This window comes from Papaver somniferum, chromosome 8 (assembly GCF_003573695.1).
Source record: "Papaver somniferum cultivar HN1 chromosome 8, ASM357369v1, whole genome shotgun sequence".
NCBI classification, from domain to species: Eukaryota; Viridiplantae; Streptophyta; class Magnoliopsida; order Ranunculales; family Papaveraceae; genus Papaver; species Papaver somniferum.
The window spans coordinates 22891911-22899790 of record NC_039365.1 but is presented as its reverse complement, the minus strand read 5'-3'; positions in this window follow the sequence as shown (position 1 = coordinate 22899790).

Here is a 7880-nt window from a genome sequence, read left to right as displayed (position 1 = left end):
ACCAACGTGAGGGCATCCTACCTGTAGCGAGGGTAGTTAACAATATCAGCAAACCAAGGAAGGTCTGAGATAGACATCAGCTGTTCATCTGGGAATGATTCTCTAATCAGCTCACATTCATCAATAGACTCTAAAGTTAATCTAGACAAATGATCAGCAACCACATTCTCACAACCTTTCTTATCACGGATTTCGAGATCGAATTCCTGTAATAAGAGTATCCATCGAATAAGGCGAGCTTTAGCATCCTTCTTGGAAAGAAGATACTTCAAAGCCGCATGGTCTGTGTATATGATGATCTTAGACCCTATCAGATAAGATCTAAACTTGTCTAATGCGAAAACGACGGCAAGCAATTCCTTCTCGGTAGTTGAATAATTGAGTTGGGCATCATTAAGGGTTTTGCTAGCATAGTATATCACATATGGTAGTCTATCAACTCGCTGTCCTAAAACAGCACCAACAGCATAATCAGAGGCATCACACATAAGTTCGAACGGAAGCTTCCAATCGGGTGGTCGGACTATAGGAGCGGTGGTGAGAAGGGTTTTTAATTCCTCCCATGCCTTCACACAAGCAGCATCGAAATTGAAGGCAACATCTTTGGAGAGAAGACTGCACAGAGGTCTGGAGATTTTGCTGAAATCTTTGATGAATCGCCGGTAAAAACCAGCATGACCTAGAAATGATCTGATCTCCTTCACAGAGCAAGGTTGTGGTAGATGTTGAATGAGGTCAACTTTAGCTTTATCCACTTCAATTCCTTTTTCTGAGATGATGTGTCCTAGAACTATTCCTGAATTCACCATAAAATGGCATTTTTCCCAATTTAGAACAAGGTTCTTTTCTTTACATCTGGATATCACGAGGGCAAGATGCTTCAAACATTCGTCAAACGAGGAACCAAAAACAGAGAAATCATCCATAAAGATCTCGAGAAAACTATCTATCATGTCAGAAAAAATGCTCATCATGCAACGCTGAAAAGTAGCAGGTGCATTACACAACCCGAAGGGCATACGTCTATAAGCAAACGTCCCAAATGGACACGTGAATGTAGTTTTTTCCTGATCTTTGGAGCAATGTGAATTTGGTTATAACCGGAAAAGCCATCTAGAAAACAGTAGTGACTGTGTCCAGACACACGTTCTAGCATTTGGTCAATGAAAGGTAGCGGGAAGTGATCCTTCCTTGTTACTGTGTTCAACTTCCTGTAGTCGATGCATACTCGCCATCCTGTGGTTGTACGAGTAGGGACTAATTCATTCTTGTCGTTCTGAACTACAGTAATGCCTGACTTCTTAGGCACAACTTGAATGGGACTAACCCATTTGCTATCGGGAATTGGGTATATGATACCCGCATCAAGTAGTTTCAGGATCTCTCCTTTGACTACATCTCTCATGTTAGGATTAAGTCTCCTTTGCATTTCCCTCGATGGTTTGGCATTCTCTTCAAGGTTAATGTGGTGCATGCAAATGGTGGGACTAATTCCTTTGAGATCTGAGATGGTCCATCCTAAGGCCTCTTTGTGTTCCTTAAGTACTTCTAAAAGCTTACTTTCCTGTTCCGTGTCTAAACATGATGAAATAATGACAGGTAAAGTATCAGAAGAACCTAGGAATGCGTACTTCAACGTACTAGGCAATGTTTTCAATTCAAGCTTGGGTGGCTCAACAATGGATGGAATAAGCTTGGAATCAGAGAGTAGGGGTGGTTCCACTTCATATTTCCTTTCAGTGACGTCCATTTGAGGTACAGATTCGAGCAGAGATAGGACGTCACTACAGTATGCATCATCATAGGAATCTGGGTTAAAGTTCTCCATACATGCTTGAAAGGGGTCGACGGATAGAATGTTAGTCAACGAATCTTGCATTAATCCTTCATCATATTAACTTCATGCACATCATCATCATCAAGATTCACAGGTTGTTGACTAATATCGAACACATTCAATTCTACCGTCATGTTACCAAAAGACAGTTTTAACACTCCATTCCGACATTGATGATCGCGTTGGACGTAGCCAAGAAAGGACGTCCTAAGATGACAGGAATGTGACAGTCTGGGTTTTGTACAGGTTGAGTGTCTAAGACAATGAAGTCTACGGGAAAATAGAATTTGTCAACCTTGATCAAAACGTCTTCGACCACTCCACGAGGAATCTTGACAGATCGGTCTGCCAGTTGTAGAGTGATAGATGTTGGTTTCAACTCCCCAAGACCTAACTGCTCATAAACAGAATATGGCAGTAGGTTAACACTTGCACCTAGGTCTAATAACGCTTTATTGACCGTGTGTTCTCCTATAGTGCAAGAAATTGTTGGACATCCTGGATCCCTAAACTTGGGTGGAGTTTTGTTCAGAATGATGGAACTACCTGCTCAGCTAAGAAAGCACGTTTTTGCACATTGAGCTTGCGCTTTTGAGTACACAAGTCTTTGAGGAATTTGGCATAAGCAGGGATTTGCTTGATTGCTTCAAGAAAAGGAATGTTGATGTTGACTCTCTTGAACAGATCTAACATCTCATTGTAATGGGTACTTTTCTGTTGATAGATCAATCTTTGAGGAAATGGGGCAACAGGAGATGAGTTGGCAAAGGGACATTCACAGCAGTAGAATTGTCAGATTTTCCAACTTGCTCAGTTCTTTGGTTTTCTGGGGTTGTGGAGACAGCGTGGAATTTGTATCAGATTCATTAGGTTCGCCCACGTTGTTCTCGATGACTTTACCACTTCGGAGGGTGGTAATGGCATGGATTTGATCAGGTGAGGTTTCAGTGCAGGATGTTGTGCCTGTTTGAAATATCCTCTTTGGATTTTGTTGGGGTTGGCTCGGAAGTTTACCCTTTTCTCTCTCACACATTTGATCCATCTTTTGATCTAGATTTTTCTGACTTTGCATCAAACTCTGGAACATTTCCTCTAGGGTGGATAATCTCTTGTCGGTATTGTGTTGAGGATATGATTGTTGTTGAGAGTTTGATTGTTGTTGAGGGTTTCTCGGGTGTTGATAACCTTGATTGTTCTGATATCCCTGATTGTTTTGATAGCTCTGATTGGGTTGAGATGGTCCTCCTTGAGTGGGTCCTTTTGACCATGAAAAGTTAGGGTGGTTTCTCCATCCTGGATTGTAGGTCTGTGAATAAGGGTTATGCTCTGGTTTTTGAAACATGGCATGTGCCTGTTCAAGCCTAGATTCCTGGACTGCAAGCAAATCTGGACAATTTTGGAATTGATGGTTGGGGTCGTTACAAGCAGCACAAACAGACGAAGCGACATGTTCTCGGAGAGTAGTGGTGGAAGGTTTTGAATTTTTATGTAGTTCTAACTCTTCTAATCTCCTAACTATTGATGCCATGTTTGCTCTTCCCTCAAAATCCGCTTCAATCCTAAAAGCCTTTGCTTCGGATGTAGTCTTTCTGGTTTCACGGATGGATTCCCACTGTTGCGTCTTTTCAGCTACTTCAATCAAGAAGTCCCAAGACGCGTCAGCAGTTTTATCTACGAATAGACCATTACACATCGACTCAACCGTTGTTCGGGTGGACACATCTAGACCTTCATACAAAATTTGCACAAGTCTCCATTTTTCAAAACCATGATGGAGACATTGGAGCAATAATTCATTGATTCTCTCCAAGTACTAGCTAAGGTCTCACCTTCTAATTGCACAAAGCTATTCAGACTTTGACGAATGTCGCAGTCTGTGGTTCGGGAAAAACTTTTGAAAATTCCTTTATGAGGTCATCCCATGTCATGATGGATTGAGGCTGTAAAGCATAGAGCCAGGCCTTTGCCTTATCTTTCAGGGGAGAAAGGAAAAAGCCTTAACTTCAGGGTTTCGTCGGACATTTGAGTGAAACGCAGAGTTCCACAAATTTCCTCGAATTCTCTCACGTGGTGGTACGGGTTTTCATTCTCAACACCTCTAAAAATAGGAAGCATCTGTATTGTGCTGATTTCAGCTCATAATGGCCATTAGCCTCGGGTTTAGCACAATACAAGAAGGTTGACTGGCTCTAGTTGGGTACATAATCCTTGAGGGTACGGGGTTCTCCCATTGTTTGGTTGATCTGGACTGTCTCCCTCAGAACTTAGAATTTCGATAGGTTCGTCTGGGTAATTCTAACAAGTCTGTTTGTCTGGTCTCTGTAGGTCACAATCATGTCCTAGTAGGTACCTTAACTAACATGTTGGTCAGACAGAGCAATCGGAAACAATTTGGCCACAAGGGTTATGAAGATTTGGTTTTGAATGGGTGTTGGACTAACAAGGGATTTTGGTTTTGGTTTAAAATTGGGCTTTGGAAAAAAAAATTTTTTTTTTTTTTTTGAACTAAACCTAGGCATAAATTAGCACAACTCATAAAGAAAATAAAAACAATGATAATAATTAAGACAAGCCCATAAAAGAAAAAAAGAAAAATAAAAGAAAAAAATAAAAAAAACAAGAAAACAAAAAAAATAAATAATTACAGTCCCAATATAAAAAAGAAAAAGAAAATAATAAAAATTATTAACAATCCCAAATAAATAATTAAATTAATTATTACAAGCCCGAATTTGAATTTAATGAGGCCCAAGTGGGTTAACTCATGGGTTAGGCTTACTTGGTTTTGGAGGGAAGCCCAAAAAATAGGCTTTTTAGTCCCCTTTTAGTTGCACAGCCCAGTTGGGCTTTAGGATCGTCCTAAGCTCACGCTCAAGCCCAGCAGCAATTGAAGTGACTCAGCAACACAAGCCCAGCAGAATTTGCAGCGAAGCCCAGCAGAGAATGAAGTTACTAAGCCCAGCTCAGTTGGTTCAAGCCCAGCAACAAAGGTTGGATCAGAGCCCAGCAGCAGAGGGTGCACAAGCCCAGTTGACAGCTTCAGTTGGCAGCCCAGTTGGCTTGGCAGCAGGCTTGGCAGCAACAGCAGCAGCAGCAGCTTGGCAGCAGCAACAGCAGCAGCAACAGACTTTGGCTTGGCAGCAGCAACAGCAGCAGCAGCAGCTCAGCAGCAACAGCAACAGCACAGCTTGGCAGAGAAGGCAACAGCAGCAGCAGGCTTTGCAGCAGCAGCTCAGGTAACAGCAGATGGCAGTACCACTCCCCGGCAGCGGCGCCAAAAACTTGGTGTGACAGGCAAAGACACACAGAAGCTTGCAAGTATACAAGGCCAAGTTATGATATAGAAGGTAAGCAGGGGAAAGTCCACAGGGAGTGGGAGCAAACTAGAGAGTTTCCTAAGCTAGCAATCAAGACAGGGCACTATGGAAGTGATCAAAGCAAGGTAATGTGGCAGATTCGAAGAACTAAAACAGTTACACAACAAAGCAGCACAGCAGAATAACAATAGCAGGGAACCAAGGCTATAAGCCAAGGGAAAGGTGAGGATTATGCACTGATTTCAGTGCACAACAGCTACAAATTGCAGGAATTTAAACAAGAAAAACAGGCAAGGAGAATAACTGATCAGGAAGCAAAATAGAACTGAATAGAGGTGACTGCAAAGGGATTGGTGGTTAAGCCAAGGCTTAGGATCCACCTTGTGTCCTAATCAAATAACATGTTTCTAGGTTGAGTTTGATCCTATGCATACATCTAGAAATAGAAGAATACTAAATTGCTCAATAGTTTTCCCCTAGCATTGGCTGTCTTTTGACAGCACAGCCAATCACAGGCGTTATGAGCATTGGTATCTCCCATTTGCTCAAGCAAAACAGGGCATGGAAGTAACTATCCTAGCTTCTAGTCACTTGACAGTGCACAAGGCTTCAGCTGAGCCTTGGCCTGATGCTGTTTAGCTCATGCTAACCATGGATAAAGCAATAACATTCATCATATGTGATAATTTAGACACAATTAGCAACATTTAAGATAACTAAAAACATATGCAAATTTCAACTGTCAACAGTGATGCAAAAATCAGAAATTGGAATTGCAAAATTAAAATTGTTCTAATTCTCTCCTGGCTAGTCCAGAGAGATACACAGTGTTCTTCACACACACCACATAATACCAATTTATACCCCCCAATTATCAGTTTAGGGTTCACAGCCCCTTTTCCCCAAAAACAGAAAATCAGGTAAATTTGGTTTACCTAATTTTGATGAGATACTCACTCCATCTCGTCGACCCACTCTCCAATTACTTCTTCTCGTTCCTCTCATGCTCCAATTGTTGCTTTAACATCACTTATATCCCCAATTTCTCACCTAGGGTTTCAGTGAGCAGAGAGATGAGAAATTGGAGAAATTAGTGGTTGATAAAGATATAGCACGTGATGGTGATGATGGCTTAGGTTTAGGGTTGGTTTGGTGGCGTAGATGGTGGAGTGATTTGGGGAGAAGATGGTGGTGATGGGACGGACATGGTGGTACTGTTGCAGAGAGGGGGGGGGGGGGGGAAGATGGTGTCGATGGGGTTTGAGGAAGGGTGTGTTTGGCGATGGGTATAGGTATTAGGTACTAGGGTGTTGAGCAGGTGTAGAGGATTTTGATGTTTCGCGAAGCTGGACCGATGGATGGGAAGATGGTAGGTGGATCTGACGGCGATGCGGAGGCAGGCGATGAGCGACCGTAGGATGCAGAGATACAACGAAACGAACGGTACTTGATGGAGTTAGGTACTGTAGTGTAAGGCGGAGATATCAAACTTCGATGCACAGCAAGGGAGCGACCGTCGGATGCTTCTGAGAACTGATCTGACGGCTGAAGACGCAAGCGGGTATGGATTTGGGTTTTAGGCTTTTGGGTATAGAATATGGGTTTGGGAAATGAGTTTGGGCTTGGAAAACCTTGAGCCCACTTCTTCTTTAAGAACAACTTTCTTCTTCTTGAGCCCATTTCCATCTTTTTGGACGTGCACTCCATTCTTTGCGGCTTCCTTGCGTAATTTCTCCCGGCTTTTCACTACTTTTCTGCTCTTTTTGCTCCGCAAGTCATCCAGACTTTATTTATTACCTAAAAATGCAAAATTAATTAATAAAAATATTCATTCTTGAAAACAATGAAAATACAGAATATGGGATAAAATGTAGAATTAATGCATAAAAGATGAGTTAAATGCCAACAAAAAGGGATAAATATATACAATATTTGGCACTCATCATCTGCTGGCTGCCAAAAGAAGGGTTGCAACAATAACGTCTACCCTTCCATCTGATATACAGATCTCAGTCGTCAAAGTTCGCCACCTAACACATGGAAACTTCTGGTCCAAGGCCAAACATCACGGTTTTCCCAAAACCCTAATTTTGGCCGCGCCTAAAATATGCAAAAGGCATGCCGTCCCTACCACATGCCGCTGGCTGCCAAACGAAGGGTGGCAACAATTAACGACAACCCTTCCATCTGAGATACAAATCTCAGCCGTCCAAGTTCGCCACCTAACGCATGACAACTTCCGGCCCAAGGCCAAACATCACGGTTTTGCCAAAACCCTAATTTTGGCCGCGCCTAAAATTTTCCAAACCATGCCGGCCCTACCACATGCCGCTGGCTGCCAAACGAAGGGTTGCAACAATCAACAGATACCCTTCCATCTGAGATGCAGATCTCAGCCGTCCAAGTTCGCCACCTAACACATGGAAACTTCCGACCCAAGGCCAAACATCATGGTTTTTACCAAAACCCTAATTTTGGTCGTGCCTAAAATATACCAAAGTCATGCCGGCCCTACGACATGCCACTGGATATCAAACGAAGGGTTGCAACAATCAACAGCTACCCTTCCATCTTATATGCAGATCTCAGCCGTCCAAGTTCGCTACATAACGCATGGCAACTTCCGGCTCAAGGACAAACATCACGGTTTTTCCAAAACCCTAATTTTGGCCGCGCCTAAAATATGCCAAAGCCATGTCGGCCTTATCACATGCCGCTAGCTGCCA